An 18,941-nucleotide genomic window follows, 5' to 3' on the forward strand; every position below is an offset into this window, starting at 1 on the left:
CCAACCCATATGCCTTTTATTTCTTTTTCTTAATTGTAAGAGAAGTCTTCCTACTCTTGGACATGATATAGAATCTCCATATTATTCAGTGTTTTCTAATGTCATTTGGGGTAAAGATTAAATACTTGTACAACAAATTCTTTTTTCTGGAGCACGGAACTATTTTACATTTCCCAGACTCCCTTGCACGTAGGAGTCACCAATGTAATGGAATCACAGTTGACAGAATGGGAGAGAAAGTAATGCACACCATTTCTACTCCTTGCCCACAGGAGTTGCTAGCTCTAGCACTAGCAACTTCTGCATGATCCTGTATGTCTGTTTATTATAGCAACCTTGGAAGCTACATGTTAAATATGGCAGAGCCAAAATAACGGAAGGAGCCTGAGCACCTAAATCTGTACTTAATGGAAAGCCACCCACTAATCCAAAACACCTGTTATGGATTATCCTCAGAAAGAAGGAAACATCTACTGTGGTAAACCACTGACAAGTGAAGTTTATCTGTTAAACCAGCATGACTCTAACTAATACATTATTCCATAAAGTTTTGTAATATTATCCTCAAAGATTCTTGCAATCTTCTGTTAGAGGTATTCTTAGGTACCTACATTTTTTTGCTATTATAATTGGTCTTTTATTGCATTTTCTAATGCTTTGCTTCTAAGGCTATAAATATACAATTATTTTCTAATTATATATCCAGAAATATTGATAAATTCTCTTATTAATTCCAATAACATATCTGTAGATTAATTTTGCTTTTCAAAGTAGATAATCATATAATCCACAATGATCCTTTCACTTAGTTCTTTCCCTGCCTATTCCACATAAATCAGAACCTGAATTACAATTTGTATAAAAGAGGTAATAGACAGCAGCCATGTCTTTTTTGTGATTATAAAATGAATGCTTTCACTGTTGCAAAATTGAATTTGATCTATAAAGTAGGGTTGTGGTAGTATCCTATCTTGTATTAAGAAAATCCTTTTCTATTCCAATTTTGTTAAGATGATTTTTTATCATAAATGGATTTAGAATTTTTTCATGCAGTTTTTGCCATTTTTTGAGATGCTCATGAGGTACTTCTCCTTCAATCTTTTGGGGTATTGAACTATTGGACCACAAACTGCTCATTGTCACCCTGTATTAATTCTTCCCTTTTCCTTTAGGTAACAGGACCACCTTCAATTTTAGCAGGGTACCTTTTTGTTCAACTAGGCCAAAAAGGTGAGAAGATTCTCTTGATTTAAAAAATTCAGGTCCCTTAAGCTCAGGATTCCTCTCCTATACTTCAAATTACTATACTTGTCCCCCATCATGTCATCCTGTTAGAATTTGGACTTGGAATGTCACCACATGGAAATGGTGATACCTTAGCTTCTGCTCTTGCTGAGAGTAATAAGCTGTCCTTTATCTCTGATCTAGGTGTTTCATATATTCTGCCAATATCCGTAATACTGTGACAGGCTAACTTGTTCACTTGCAAGCAGAGTTAAATATCAGACCCTTCATAATTTCTGACAATCTTCTAAGAGATTTTATTATTAGATGCCCATGCATTATTTAGATGTTTTTAAATTTCCAAATGTATTCTTTTTTCTAGTTATATTTTTCTTATTGATTTCTAACTAATTATATTGGAATGAGAAATGAAATACTCCTTTGAAATTTGTTTAAATTGTTCTCTGGGGTAGTATATGCTCAATTTTGAAATACATCCCATTTATGCTTGAAAAGAAAAAATATTACCTGATTGTTGGGTAGAACATAGGTTCATTGGATTATACTTATTGTGTTCTTCAAATTTTTTCTATATCATTACTACATTTAGTGCGCTTGATAAATTACTGAAAGAGAGGTTTTATTTATTTTTTTTAAATTTTTTTTCAACGTTTTTATTTATTTTTGGGACAGAGAGAGACAGAGCATGAACGGGGGAGGGGCAGAGAGAGAGGGAGACACAGAACCGGAAACAGGCTCCAGGCTCCGAGCCATCAGCCCAGAGCCCCACGCGGGGCTCGAACTCACGGACCGCGAGATCATGACCTGGCTGAAGTCGGAGGCTTAACCGACTGCGCCACCCAGGCGCCCCTGAAAGAGAGGTTTTAAAATCTTTTGTAAATTTCTCCTTTAAGTGCTGTGTATTTTGCATTCATACATATTGAAGTCATGCTACTAGAGATTTAAGATAGTAATATCTTATTAGTGTCTTATTCTGTGTTTTATTACACAGTTACTCTCTTGATCTCTAATCACTTTTATTGCTTTATTTTATCTATCAATATACTTATATTACCTTTCTTTCTGATAGTATTTACCTAGTATATTTTTTAAATTCTCTGTTTTTCTCCAACCTGCGTCCTTATGGTTTTTTTTAAGTTCATTTTATTTTAAAGTTTTTTATTTTAATTTATGTTAATGTATAATTCATATACAGTGTTCTATTAGTTTCAAGTGTACAATATAGTGATTCACCAACTGAGTATACATTACTCAGTATTCATCAGAAGTTTTACCCTTAAAACCTCATCACCTATTTCATCTATTCCCCCACCCACCTCCCCTCTGGTAACCATCACTTTGTTATCTATAGTCAAGAGAATATATTTCTTGGTTTGTCTCGCCCTCTTTTTTTTTTTTTTTTTCCTTCGCTCATTTGTTTTGTTTCTTAAATTCCACATATAAGTGAAATCACGTTATTTGTCTTTCTCTGGCTGACTTCTTTCGTTCAGTATTATACTCTCTACCTCCACCCATGTTGTTGCAAATGGCAAGATTTCATTCTTTTTATGTCTGAAAACATTCCACTGTATGTATGTATGTATGTATGTATGTGTATATATATATATATACCACCTCTTCTTTATCCATTCATCTATTGATGGACACTTGGGCTGCTTCCATAATTTGACTATGGTAAATAATGCTGCAATATACATAGATGTGCATGTATCCCTCTGAATTACTGTTCTGTATTTCGAGAGGATAAATACCTAATAGTGCGATTACTGGATCTTAGGGTAGTTCTATTTTTAACTTTTTAAGAAAACTCCATAATGTTTTCCACATCATCTGCATCAGTTTGCCTTCCCATCAACAGCACACAAAGATTCCTTTTTCTCCACATCCTCACCAATACCTATTGTTTCCTGTGTTGTTGATTTTAGCCATTCAGACAAGTATGAAGTAATATCTCATTGTAGTTTAGATTTGCATTTCCCTGGTGATGAGTGATGTTGAGCATCTTTTCATGTATCTGTTGGCTATCTGGATGTCTTCATTGGAGAAATGTCTTCTGCCCCTTTTTTTTATTGGATTATTAATTTTTTGGATGTTGAGTTTCATAACTTCTTTACAAATTTTGGATACTAACCCTTTATATGTCATTTGCAAATATCTTCTACCACCCAGTAGGTTGCCTTTAGTTTCATTGATTGTTTCCTTTGCTGTGCAGAAGCTTTTTATTTTGATGTAGTCACAATAGTTTATATTTGCTTTTATTTCCCTTACTTCAGGAGACATATCTAGAAAAAGGTTGCTATGGCCTATGCCAGAGAAATTACTGTGCTCTCTTCTAGAATTTTCATGGTTTTAGGTCCCACATTTAGGTCTTTAATACATTTTGAGGTTTTTTTGTACGTATGGTGTCAGAAAGTGGTCCTGTTTCATTCTTTTGCATGCAGCTATCCAGTCTTCCCAATACCATTTGTTGAAGAGACTGTCTTTTTCCCATTGGATATTCTTCTCTAGTTGACCATATAATTGTGGGTTTATTTCTGGGTTTTCTTTCCTATTCCATTGATCTATGTGTCTATTTTATGCCAATACTATACTATTTTGATTGTTACAACTTTGTAATATAACTTGAAATCTGGAATTGTCATGCCTCCAGTTTTGTTTTTCTTTTTCAAGATTTCTTTGGCTATTCAGGGTCTTTTGTGGTTCCATACAAATTTTAGCATTGTTTGTTCTACCTCTGAAAAATGCTGAAAAATGTTGTTGGTATTTTGATAGGGATTGCATTAAATGTGTAGATTACCTTGAATAGTATAGATATTTTAACAATATTTATTCTTCCAATCCATGAGCATGGAATGTCTTTCCATTTCTTTGTGTTATCTTCAATTTCTTTCAACAGTGTTTTATAGTTTTCAGAGTACAGGTCTTTCTTTTGGTTAGGTTTATTCCTAGGTATCTTTTTATTTTTGGTGCAGTTGTAAACTGGATTCTTTTCTTAATCTCTCCTTCTGCTGCTTCATTGTTGGTATATAGAAATACATCATATTTCTGTACATTGATTGTGCATCCTATGACTACTGAATTTGTTTATCTGTTCTAGTAGTTTTTTGGTGGAGTCTATAGGGTTTTCTATATATAGTATCATGTCATCTGCAAATAATGACAGTTTTACTTCTGCCTTATCAATTCGGGTCTTTTATTTCTTTTTGTTGTCTGACTGTTGTGACTAGAACTTCCAGTACTATGTTGAATAAAAGTGGTGAGAGTGGACATCCTTGTCTTATACTTGATCTTAGGGGAAAAGCTATCAGTTTTTCACCATTAAGGATGATGTTAGCTGTAGGTTTCTCATAAGTCTTTATTATGTTGAGGCATATTCCCTCTAAACCTACTTTGTTCAGGGTTGTTACCATGTATGAATATTGTACTTTGTCAAATGCTTTTTTGTGTGTTTATTGAAATGATGATATGCTTCTTATCCTTCTTCTTATTGATGAGATGTATCACATTGATTGATTTGTGAATATTGAAACAAACTTGCAACCCAGAAATAAATCCCACTTGATTATGGTGAATGATTTTTTAGTGTATTGTTAGATTAGGTTTGCTAGTATTTTGTTGAGGATTTTTGCATCTACGTTCATCAGAGATATTGGCCTGTAGTTCCCTTTTTTAAATTTTTTAAATTTTTTTATTATATGAAATTTATTGTTAAATTAGTTTCCATACAACACCCAGTGCTCATCCCAAAAGATGCCCTCTTCAATGCCCATCACCCACCCCCCCCTCCCTCCCACCCCCCATCAACCCTCAGTTTGTTCTCAGTTTTTAAGAGTCTCTTATGCTTTGGCTCTCTCTCCCACTCCCACTCTAACCTCTTCTTTTTCTTTTTTTTTTTCCTTCCCCTCCCCCATGGGTTTCTGTTAAGTTTCTCAGGATCCACATAAGAGTGAAAACATATGGTATCTGTCTTTCTCTGTATGGCTTATTTCACTTAGCATAACACTCTCCAGTTCCATCCACGTTGCTACAAAGGGCCAGATTTCATTCTTTCTCATTTCCACGTAGTACTCCATTGTGTATATAAACCACAATTTCCTTATCCATTCATCAGTTGATGGACATTTAGGCTTTTCCCACAATTTGGCTATTGTTGAGAGTGCTGCTATAAACATTGGGGTACAAGTGCCCCTATGCATCAGTACTCCTGTATCCCTTGGGTAAATTCCTAGCAGTGCTACTGCTGGGTCATAGGGTAGGTCTATTTTTAATTTTTTGAGGAAACTCCACACTGTTTTCCAGAGTGGCTGCACCAGTTTGCATTCCCACCAACAGTGCAAGAGGGTTCCCGTTTCTCTACATCCTTGCCAGCATCTATAGTCTCCTGATTTGTTCATTTTGGCCACTCTGACTGGCGTGAGGTGATATCTGAGTGTGGTTTTGATTTGTACTTCCCTGATGAGGAGCGATGTTCATCTTTTCATTCTTCTGCATGTTGCTGTCCAGTTCTCCCAGCACCATTTGTTAAAGAGACTGTCTTTTTTCCATTGGATATTCTTTCCTGCTTTGCCAAAGATTAGTTGGCCATACTTTTGTGGGTCTAGTTCTGGGGTTTCTGTAGTTCTCTTTTGTAGTGGTGTCTTTATCTGGTTTTGCAATCAGGGTGATACTGTCTTAATACAATAAATAAGGAAGTTTTCTTTCCCTGTGTCCTTGTGTTTCACAAATACTTTTATAAGTACAACATATATAGCTGATATTTTATTTTTAATCTAGTAGAATAATATTTGCTTTTAAGTGATGAGTTTAATATATTTATATTTAATGTGATTGCTAATATATATGTTTATTGGTACAATCATTATTTTGTGTTTTCTTTTTATCCTGCTTTTTCTGTTTTCTGCTTTTTTCTCTCATTCTTTTTTTTTTTTTTTCTTATTTTAGATTCACTGAGTTACTGTCTATTTTTTCTCATTCCATTCTCTCTCCTATATTAGTTTGGAAGTCTGTATCAACTAGGATCAGGACTAGCTGCTTAAGCTTTCTGATATAAAACAACACAAATACAAATAACAGTGGCTAAAACAAGATAGGAATTTATTTTTCTTTTATTTAAAAGATGTCCAGAAATAGTTCAGGGCTGGTATAGGTGCTTCAATATCATAAAGAACCCACATCCCTTCTATATTTCTGCACAATCATCCTAGGCCATGCTTGCAGACTTAAAACCACCCTCTTCGTCCAAGATTGTCTAACATGGTTGCTGTAGATGCAGTTGTCACATCTATATTGCATTCAGCAGAAGAAAAAAAGAAGAAGACACAAAGGCCCATCTCCCACCTAAGAAAATGGCTTTTGAAGAATCTTTGAAAATTCCACACTGCACTTCTGCTTAAATATCTGAACTGAGTCACATAACTAGACCTAACATGAGAAGCCAGGAAATGTCTTCTGACTGCAAACACTAACAACATAAATGAAACAGGTTCTGTAACTAAGGCACAATGCACATTTGCCTCTTCCATGAAGTTATACATTCTATTCTATCCATTTTGTGATTAACATATAAATCTTTAAAAATTAATATATTTTATTCTTTCCCCAAACAATACATAGACTTTAAGCTCTTTAACTCTGATCAATACCTTCTAACTTTGAAGCTATTTGTCTAATATTCTGATTCTATATAGTTTCTAAACCCTATATGATTTTTGTTGTTTATCCTTAGTACTTATTTAAGTTGATCGCATTTTAACCAATTTACTGCTAAGCATTATATATCATATACATTATTCACTATTCTTTCTTGCTTTGCAGACCTTTCATCTTGAATCACTTTCTCTCTGCCTGACATGAATCCCTTAAAAATTTCTTTTAGTATGGGTCTGCTAGTTACAAACTTGCTTATTTTTATTTGCCTTGCTCTAAAAACTATTTCACTGGGTGCACAAATTCATACTTATAATCATTGTTGAAAATATTCTATCTCTTATCTTTCTCTGTTCCTGATAACAAAACAGCTGTTAGTCTAACTGTTGTTCTGAAAGGTAATCTTCCTCCATGTTGCCCTTAAGATTTGTTTTGTTTTGTTTTGTTCTGTCTTTTGTTCTCTCAAGTTTCACTACAGCTATGAATTCTAATAAATAGGGGCGCCTGGGTGGCTCAGTCAGTTAAGCGTCCGACTTCGGCTCAGGTCATGATCTCGCCGTCTGTGGATTCGATCCCCGCCATCGGGCTCTGTGCTGACAGCTCAGAGCCTGGAGCCTGTTTCAGATTCTGTGTCTCCCTCTTTCTCTGACCCTCCCCTGTTCATGCTCGCTCGCTCTCTCTCTCTCTCTCTCTCTGTCTCAAAAATAAATAAATGTTAGAAAAAAAAATTTTTTAAGAATTCTAATAAATAAAGTAGATGGCATGTAAGAACAGATGGGCAATGCAAGCGGAGAGATAAAAATCCTAAGAAAGAACTAAAAAGAAATGCTAGAGATTGAAACACTGTAACAAAAATAATGTCTTTCAAACACTTACTAGTAGACTGGACACATGTCAGGAAAGAACCTCTGAGCTTGCAGATATACCAACAGAAACATTGCAAAGTGAAAAACAAAGAATACAAAGAATGAAGAAAAAAGTGGGGTTGGGGTGAGGGGACTGCAGAACAACTACAAAAGGTGTGACATACACATAATGAAATATAAGAAGAAGAGGAAAAAGAGAAAGAAACAAAAGAAATATTTGAAACAATAATGACTGAGAATTTCCACAAATTAATGTCAGTTACTGAACCAAAAACTCAGGAATCTCAGGGAACACCAAGCATCATAAGTGAAAAAAAAAAAAAAAATACACTTGCACATATAATCTTAAAGCTACAAAAAAAACCCACCAAAGATAAAGAAAAAATCCTAAAAGAAGCCAGAGGGGTGAAAAGACCACCTTGCCAATAGAGGAAGAAAGATATGAATTATATCTAACTTCTCCTCAGAAACCATGCAAGCAAGAAGAGAATGTAATGAAGTATTTGAAGCACTGAAAGAAAAAACAACCAGTCCTGAATTCTGTATTCTGATAAATTTTCCTTCAAAGTAAAGGAAAAATAAAGACTTTCTTGTACAAACAGAAATTGAGGAAATTTGTTGCCAATAGACATGCATTGAAAGATATGTTAAAAGAAGTTATTTAGAGAGAAGGAAAATAATATAGGTTAGAAGCTTGGATTTGTGTAAAAAAGAGGAAGAGCATCAAAGAAGGAATAAGTGAAAATACAATTAAAAATGTTATTTTTCTTTTTCTTAATCTAACAAATAACAGTTCCTTCAAAATAATAGCAACAATATATTTGATTTTGTATGCTTATATATATATCATACATAGATATGTTTATATATGCATCATATACATATATATACATATATGCTTATATGTAAGTGAAATACATGACAGCAATGATACAAGGAATGATATGGAGGAATTATAACTATTTTGTTATTATAAGGTACTCATACTATCAATGAAGTGGTACAGTTGACGTGATTTGAAAGTTGACTTGGATTAGTTGTAGGTGTATATTACAAAATCTAGGACAACCACTAAAAAATGTTTTTATTTTATTATTATTTTTTAATGTTTATTTTTGAGAGAGAGAGGAGAAAGAGAGCATGAGCGCAAGCAGGAGAGGGGCAGAGAGAGAAGGAGACAGAACCTAAAGCAGGCTCCAGGCTCTGAACTGTCAGCACAGAGCCCAACATGGGGCCCAAACTCATGGACGGTAGGATCATGACCTGAGCTCAAGTTGAAAGCTTAACCAACTGAGCCACCCAGGCACCCCCTAAAAATTACATACTTCCTTTTTTAAAAGGAAGTATAACCGATATACTACAAAAAGAAAAAAACAGAATCAAAGAAAATACTCAATTAAAACCATAAAATTTAGAAAAAGAATGGAAAGCAAAAATAGGAATAAAGAAGATGAGCAACAAATAGAAAACAGTCACAAATATGGTAGATATTAATCCAACTGTATCAGTAATCACTTTGAACATTGATAATCTCAATGCACCAACTAAAAGACAGAGATTGTCAAAATAGATCAAAAAAACAAAACCCAACTAAATGTTCTATACAAGAAGCCCTTTTTAACTATGAAAACACATATAGATAATGGTAACTGGATGGTTCAAAATCTTTGGTATGCAGCAAAAGAGGGAAGTTTATAGTGATACAGGCCAACCTCAAACAACAGAAAAAATCTCCAATAAATAATCTAAACTTACACTAAAAGAAACAAACAAATGAAAAGAACAAACAAAGCCCAAGGTTAGTAGAAGGAAAGAAATTAATAAAAACCAGAGTGGAAATAAATGAAATAAAGACTACCAAAAAATAGAAAAGATCAATAGAACTAAAATCTGGTTCTTTGAAAAGATAAACAAAATTGATAAATCTTTAGTCAGACTCATCAGGAAAAAAAGAAGACTCAAATAAACAAAATCAGAAATTAAAAAGGGGAAACAACAACCAAGACCACAGAAATACAAAAGGATTATAAGAAACAACTATAAAAAATTATATGTGAACAAATTGCACTACCTAGAAGAAATGAGTAAGTTCCTAGAAACAGACTGTTAGAAGGTGGAGTAGGGAGAGAGCACTTTGAAACCAAAACACAACCCAAGCCACTCCATACCATTTACACAGAGTTTTACTCAGGGTAAATTGCTGACAAGGGAGATCAGGCAAGCAATGATCCAGACAGCTACAAAGGTATTTTCCACTCCATTCTCTGCCATGTCCAGACCTCTACCCACAGCTTTTATAGAACAAGGGGCATTGTGGTGAAGTCAAAGGGTAGTTACCTAAAGTGGCACCATCTGTACACCAGAGGATCCCTACCAGTTAGCTAAAGTGGGGCTTTGTGTGCACCTGTCATCTTTACTAGTTATTTAAAATGGGGACTTCTGTGAGCCAGTCATCTCTACTAGTTATCTAAAATGACCACTTTAGGGAAGATCAGAGCAAACCTTCCGACATTCTGGTTAGGGCATATATTAACCTCCAAGGGGCCTAGAATACATAGTCCCAGGGGCGGTAATTGCACAGGCATGAAATAAGATGGAGGGCCAAAGATGGAGTACAGTACTGTCAGAACTCCTATACATACAATCTTCCAAAATTGAATCAAGAAGAAAAAGAAAATCTGAACAGAACAATTAGTAATAATAAAATTGAATCAGTAATCAAAAAATTCCCTACAAACAAAAGTCCAGGACCAAATGACTTCACTGGTGAATTCTAGTAAACATTCAAAGAGTTAATAATACATATCCTTCACAAACTATTCCAAAAAATATAAGTGGAAGGAATGCTTCCAGATTCATTTTACAAGGCCAGAATTACTCTACCAAAACCAGAAGAAGACATTACAAAAAAAAAAGAAAATTACAGGCCAATATCCCTGATGAACACAGATGTAAAAATCCTCAACACAATATCAGCAAACCAAATCCAACAATACATTAAAAATATCATTCACCATGATCAAGTGGGATTTATTTCAAGGATGCAAGAATATGCAGCTCAGTATCCACAAATTAATCAAAATGATATACCATATTAACAAAATGAAGAAAAAATCATATGCTCATTCCAATAGATGCAGAAAAAGCATTTGGCAAATTCAACATCCATTCATGACAAAATACACTCAACAAAGTGGGTTTAAAGGAAACATATATCAAAAATAATAAAAGTCATATATGACAGACCGGCAACTAACATCATACTCAATGATGAAAAGCAGAAAGCTTTTTCTCTGAGATCAAGAACAAGACAAGGATGTCCACTCTCACCACTTTTATTCAACATAGTATTGGAGGTCCTAATCACAACAATCAGACAATAAATAGAAATAAAAGGCATCCAAATCGGTAAGGAAGAAGTAAACTGTCACTATTTGTAGATGACATGATACTATATATAGAAAACCCTAAAGAGTCCACCAAAAAAAAAAACTATTAGAACTAATAAATGAATTCATTAAAGTCACAGGATACAAAATATACACTATACACTAAAATGAACTAGTAGAAAAAGAAATTAATAAAATGATCCCATTTACAATTCCACCAAAATGAAATACCTAGGAATATATTTAACCAAGAAGGTGAAACACCTATACTCTGAAAACTATAAGGCATTGATAAAAGAAATTGAAGATGAAATAAATAAATGGAAAGGTATTCTATGCTCATGGACTGGAAGAATTAATATTGTTAAAATGTCCATACAACCCAAAGCAATCTACAGATTCAGTGCAGTCCCTATCAAGTTAATAGTATTTTCACAGAACTAGAACAAATAATTTTTAAATTTGTATGAAACCACAAAAGAACCCACATAACCAAAGTAATCTTGATAAAGTAGTACAAAGCAATGGGTAAAAGAGAGCCTCCTAAATAAATGATGTTGGAAAAATTGGACAGCTTCATGCAAAAGAATGAAACCACTGTCTTAAACCATACATAAAAGTAAACTCAAGCCAGTGTAAAGACCTAAATGTAAGACATGATGCCATAAAACTCTTACAAGAAAACAGGCAGTAAACTCTTGGACATTAGCCTTAATATTTTTCTGGATCTCTCTTCTCAGGCAAGGGAGAAAAAAGCAGAAATAAATAATTGGAACTATATCAAACTAAAAAGGTTTTGCAGAGTGAAGGAAACCATCAACAAAAACATCACCTACTGAATGGGAGAAGATATTTGTAAATAATATACCTCATAGAGGGTTAATATCCAAAATATATAGAGAATTCATACAACCCCAAACCCAAAACAAACAATCTGATTAAAAAATGGGCAGAGGACCTAAATAGACATTTTTCCAAAGAAGATGTACAGATAGCCAACAGACACATGAAAAGACGCTCAATATCACTACTCATCACAGACATACAAATGAAAATCACAATGAGATATCTCACACCAATCAGAATGGCTATTATCAAAAAGACAAGAAATAATAAATGTTGGTGAGGACATGGGGAAAAGGGAACCCTCGTCCTCTAATGGTGGGAATATAAATTGGTGCAGCTGCTATGAAAACCAGTATGGAAGTTCCTCGAAAAAATCAAAATAGAAATACCATGAGATCTATAACTGCACTTGTGGGTATTTACCCAAAGAAAATAAAAACACTCAAAAAGATATATATACCCTTATGTTTATTGCAGCATTATTTACAATAGCCAAGATAAGGAAGCAACTTAAGTGCCCATTGATAGATGGATAAGGAAGATGTGGTGTATACATATGCAATGGAATATTACTCAACCATAAAAGAGAATGAAATTTTGCCATTCGCAACAACATGGATGGACCTAGAGTATGTTATGCTAAGTAATATAAGTTGGAAAAAGACAGATACCATATGATTTCACTTATATGTGGAATCTAAAAAACAAAACAAGTCAACAAACAGAAACAGATACATATATACAAAGAACAAAGTGGTGATTGCCACATGGGAGAGGCATAGGGGCATGGACAAAAATAGGTAAAGGGGATTAGGGTGTACAAAATTCCATTTATAATAAAAATAAATCATGAGGATAAAAAGTTCAACTTAGGGAATATAGTCAATAATACTGTTATAACTTTGTATGGTGACAGGTGTAACTACACATATAACGGTGAGCATTTTGTAATGGATATAATTGTCATATCACTATACCTAAAACTAATATTGTAGGTCAACTATACTTCAATTAAAAATTAAAACATTAAAAATTTAAAATAATTTGAAAAAATGGCTGCTATAAAAAGTTATTCATGTGTCACAAAAGGATAGCACATATCAGCTCTCTTTGAACAAAATAATCAAATTATATATGAATGTATATTATGTGTACTTTCTACCACCATGGTAGAATGGGGTGAAGGGAAAACCAGAATAAGTTAAAGTGCCACAAGATTCTCCTACCAAGATCCAGGTGTTTTTTCTTGATTGAACATTCCCATGGTCACTATAAGCTCTTGATTAGTTGCCAGAGTTTTAAAAAACTTGAGTTCTACAATTTTGCCAGTATATCACTGCTTTTCGGGAAATATGTACTCTGAGAGTTCCCTGCTCTGCCATTTTTGCTATTACTCAGTACTGACTGGTATTTATTATTTTTTCAACGTTTATTTATTTTTGGGACAGAGAGAGACAGAGCATGAACAGGGGAGGGGCAGAGAGAGAGGGAGACACAGAATTGGAAACAGGCTCCAGGCTCCGAGCCATCAGCCCAGAGCCCGACGCGGGGCTCGAACTCACGGACCGCGAGATCGTGACCTGGCTGAAGTCGGACGCTTAACCGACTGCGCCACCCAAATCAGCTTTGCATTCCTGGAAGGGAAACTCACTTGGTCATGATAAGTTACCTTTTTATATATGGCTAGACTTGCTTTGTTAAACTGTTTAAAATTTGTGATTCTAGGTTTACGAGGAGTGTTGATCTGTGATTTTCCTTCCCATAATGCTATGGTGTGGTTTTGATGTCAAAGTAATGGTAGCCTCATAGAATGAGTTGGGAAATATTCCTCCCTCTTCAATTTTCTGGAAGAGTTTGCATAGAATTGGTATTATTTCTACCTCACTTCTTGATAAAATTCACCAATAAAGCAATCCAGCCCTGGAGTTTTTCTTTGTGAGGTTTTGAACTACAAATTCACTTGCTTTAATAGATATACAAATACTAAGGTCATTCATTTCTACTTAAGTGAACTTTGGTAGTTTGCATCTTTTAAAAAAAATTCTCCCACTTTTCTGAACTGTCCAATATATAGGCATAAAGTTGTTTATAAATTATTGTATTTTCCTTTTAATATCTTCAGAATATTTACTGATGTCATTTGGGTCTTTGTTTTTTTTTTTTTCCTTATCACTTTGAGTAAATATCAATTTTATTAATTTTCTCAAAGTACCAATTTTGGTTTCATTGATTTTTCCTCATTGCTTTTCTGTTTTTATTGACTTTTTACAAATGTTTATTTATTTTGAGAGAGAGAGAGAGAGAGAGAGAGAGCAAGCAGGGAAGGGGCAGAGAGAGAAGGGAGAGATAGAATCTCATGCAGGCTACACGCTGTCAGCACAGAGCCCGACACAGAGCTTGAACCCACAAACCGCGAAATTATGACCTGAGCCAAAACCAAGACTTGGTCACTTAACCGACAGAGCCATGCACATGACCCTTACTTCATTTATCTTTGCTCTGATCTTCATTATTTTCCATTTAATGCTAACTTTGGATTCATTTTACTTTTTTTCTATTTCTTAAGGTGAAAGCTAAAGTCATTTATTTTAGACCTAACTTCTTATTAGAAAAACTTTTAGTCTTCCAAATTTCCCTCTGAGAACTAAATGAGCAGCACCCCACAAATTTTGACATGTTCCATTTTATTTTTATTCCATTCAAATTGCACTTCTGGTTTCTTTTTGACCTATGTTTTTTTAAAAAGTGTGTTATTTAGGGGTGCCTGGTTGGCTCAGTCAGTTGAGCATCTGACTTCGGCTCAGGTCATGATCTCACAGCTTGGGAGTTCGAGCCCCACATCAGGCTCTGTGTTGACAGCTCAGAGCCTGGAGCCTGCTTCAGATTCTGTATCTCCCTCTCTCTCTCTGCCCCTGCCCCGCTCACACTCTGTCTCTCTCTCTCTCTCTCCCCAAAAAAATAAACATTAAAAAAAATTTTTAAGTGTGTTACGTAGCTTTCAAATTTTTGACATTTTGCAGATATCTGTTACTAGTTTCTAATTTAATTCCAATGTAAGTAGGGAACATATTTGCATGATTTGAATCATTTTATTTCTTTATTCATTTTATTTTTTTGTTTTTGTTTGTTTTTTTTTTTTTGGACGATTTTTGGTTATTTATTTATTTATTTTAATTTACATCCAAGTTAGTTAGCATATAGTGCAATAAGGATTTCAGGAATAGAATTCAGTGATTCGTCCCCTACATATAACACCCAGTGCTCACCCCAAGTGTCTTCCTTAATGTCCCTTGTTCATTTAGCCCATCCCTCCACTGACAACCACTCCAGCAACCCTCAGTTTGTTCTCTCTATATAAGAGTCTTATGTTTTGTCCCCTTCCTGTTTTTATATTTTTGCTTCCCTTCCCTTCTGTTCATTTGTTTTGTATCTTAAATTCCACAAATGAGTGAAGTCATATGATATTTTACTTTATCTGACTAATTTCACTTAGCATAATACACTCTACTTCCATCCATGTTGTAGCAAATGGCAAGATTTCATTCTTTCTGATTGCCAAGTAATACTGTATTGTATATATATACCACATCTTTTTTATCCATTCATTCATCAATGCACACTTGGGCTCTTTTCATACTTTGGCTATTGTTGATAGTGCTGCTATAAACATTGGGGTGCATGTGGCCCTTTCAAACAGCACACCCGTATCCTTTGGATAAATACCTAGTAGTATAATTGTTGGATCATAGAGTAGTTCTAGTTTTAATTTTTTCAGGAACCTCCATACTGTTTTCCAGAGTGGCTGCACCAGTTTGCATTCCTACCAGCAGTGCAAAAGTGTTCCTCTTTCTCCACATCCTTGCTAGCATCTGTCATTGCCAGAGTTGTTAATTTTAGCCATTCTGACTAGTGTGAGATGATATCTCATTGTGGTTTTGATTTGTATTTCCCTGATGATGAGTGATGTTGACCATTTTTTCATGTGTCTGTTAGCCATCTGGATGTCTTCTTTAGAAAAGTGTCTATTCATGTCTTTTGTCCATTCCATCACAGGATTATTTGATTTTTGGGTGTTGACTTGATAAGTTCCTTATAGGTTTTGGATATCTTTATCTGATATGTCATTTGCAAATATCTTCTCCCATTCTGTTGGTTGGCTTTGAGTTTTGCTGATTGTTTCCTTTGCCATGCAGAAGCTTTTTATCTTGATGAGGTTCCAATAGTTCATTTTTGCTTTTGTTTCCCTTACCTCTGGAGACATGTTAGTAAGAAGTTGCTGCAGCTGAGGTCAAAGAGGCTTTTGCCTGCTTTCTCCTCAAAGATTTTGATGGCTTCCTATCTTACATTTAGGTCTTTCATCCATTTTGAGTTTATTTTTGTGTATGGTGTAAGAAAGTGGTCCAGGTTCATTCTTCCACATGTCACTGTCCAGTTTTCCCAACACCATTTGATGAAGAGACTGTCTTTATTCCATTGGATATTCTTTCCTGCTTTGTCAAAGATTAGTTAGCCACACATTTGTGGGTCCATTTCTGGTTTCTCTATTCTGTTCCATTGATCTAAGTGTCTGTTTTTGTGCCCGTACCATACTGTCTTGATTATTACAGCTTTGTAGTACATCTTGAAGTCCAGAATTGTGATGCCTCCAGCTTTGGTTTTCTTTTTCAGGATTGCTTTGGCTATCAGGGTCTTTCATGGTTCCATACAAATTTTAGGACTGTTTGTTCCAGCTCTGTGAAGAATGCTGGTGTTATTTTGATAGGGATTGCATTGAATATGTAGATGCTGTAGGTAGTATTGACATTTTAGCAGTATTTGTTCTTCCAATCCATGAGCATGGAAAATTTTTCCTGTGTGTGTGTGTGTGTGTGTGTGTGTGTGTGTGTGTATGTCTTCTTCAATTTCTTTCATACACTTTCTATAGTTTTCAGTATATAGGTTTTTCACTTCTTTGGTTAGGTTTATTCCCAGGTATTTTATGGTTTTTGGTGCAATTGTAAATGGGATCAAATTCCTTGATTTCCTTCTCTGCTGCTTTATTATTGGAATATAGAAATGCAACCCGTTTCTGTGCATTGATTTTATATCCTGTGACTTTGCTGAATTCATGAATCAGCTTTAGCAGTTTTTTGGTGGAATCTTTTGGGTTTTCCACATAGAGTATCATGTTGTCTGCAAACAGTGAAAGTTTGCCTTCCTCCTTGACAATTTGGATGCCTTTTATTTCTTTGTGCTGTCTGATTGCTGAAGCTAGGACTTCCAATACTATGTTTAATAACAGTGGTGAGAGTGGACATCCTTGTCGTGTTCCTGACCTTAGGGGGAAAGCTCTCAGTTTATCCCCATTGAGGATGGTATTAGCAGTATGACTTTCATATATGGCTTTTATGATCTTGAAGTATGATCCTTCTTTCCCCACTTTCTTGAGGGTTGTTATCAAGAAAGGATACTGTATTTTGTCAAATGCTTTCTCTGCATCTATTGAGAGGATCATGTGGTTCATGTCCTTTCTTTTATTGACGTGACGAATCACATTGTTTTGTGGATGTTGAACCAGCCCTGCACCCCAGGTATAAATCCCACTTGGTTGTGGTGAATAATTTTGTTAATGTATTGTTGGATCCAATTGGCTAATATCTTGTTGAGGATTATTGTATCCATATTCATCAGGGAAATTTTTAGTGAGGTCTTTGGTTTTGGGATCAATGTAATGCGGGGTGATTAAAATGAGTTTGGAAGTTTTCCTTCCATTTCTATTTTTGGAACATCTTCAAAAGAATAGGTGTTAACTCTTCTTTCAGTGTTTGATAGAATTCCCCTAGAAAGCCATCTGGCTCTGAACTCTCATTTTTTGAGAGATTTTTGATTACTAATTCCATTTCTTTACTGGTTATTTCTTTGCTGGTTATTATTCAAATTATCTATTTTTTCCTGTTTCAGTTTTGGTAGTTTGTGTTTCCAGGAATTTGTCCATTTCTTCCAGATTGCCCAATTTATTGGCATATAATTGCTCATAATATTCTCTTATTATTGTTTGTATTTCTGCTGTGCTAGTTGTGATCTCTCCTCTTACATTTTTTATTTTATTTATTAGGGTCCTTTCTTTTTTCTTTTTGATCAAACTGGCTAGGGGCTTATCAATTTTGTTAATTCTTTCAAAGAAGCAGCTCCTGGTTTCATTTATCTGTTCTACTGTTTTTTTTTTTTTAATTATTTCAATAGCATTGATTTCCACTCTAATCTTTATTATTTTCTGTCCTCTGCTAGTTTTGGTTTTCATTTGCTGTTCTTTATCCAGCACTTTAAGGTGTAAGGTTAGGTTGTGTATCTGAGACCTTTCTTCCTTCTTTAGGAAGGCCTGTATTGATTGTTTTATACTTTCCTCTTATGACCACTTTTGCTACATCCCAGAGGTCATTTGGGCTGTAGTGTTATCATTTTCACTGGCTTCCATGTACTTTTTAATTTATTCTTTAATTTCTCGGTTAACCCATTCATTCTTTAGTAGGATGTTCTTTAATCTCCAAGTATTCGTTGTATTTCCATATTTTTTCTCGTGGTTGATTTAGCATTTCATAGCATTGTGGTCTGAAATATGCACGATATGATCTCGATCTTTTTGAACTTACTGAGGGATGATTTGTGACCCAGTATGTGATCTATTCTGGAGAATGTTCCGTGTGCACTCAAGAAGAATGTGTATTCTGCTGCTTTAGGATGAAATGTTCTGAATATATCTGTTAAGTCCATCCAGTCCGATGTGTCATTCAAAGCCATTGTTTCCTTGTTGATTTTCTGTTTAGATGATCTGTCCACTGCTGCAAGTGGGATGCTTAAGTCCCCTACTATGATGGTATTATTATCAATGAGTTTCTGTATGTTTGTGATTAATTGATTTATATATCTGGGCTCCTCCACTTTGGGGGCATAAATGTTCACAATTGTTAGA

The sequence above is a fragment of the Lynx canadensis genome, chromosome D1, assembly GCF_007474595.2.
Source record: "Lynx canadensis isolate LIC74 chromosome D1, mLynCan4.pri.v2, whole genome shotgun sequence".
NCBI lineage: Eukaryota > Metazoa > Chordata > Mammalia > Carnivora > Felidae > Lynx > Lynx canadensis.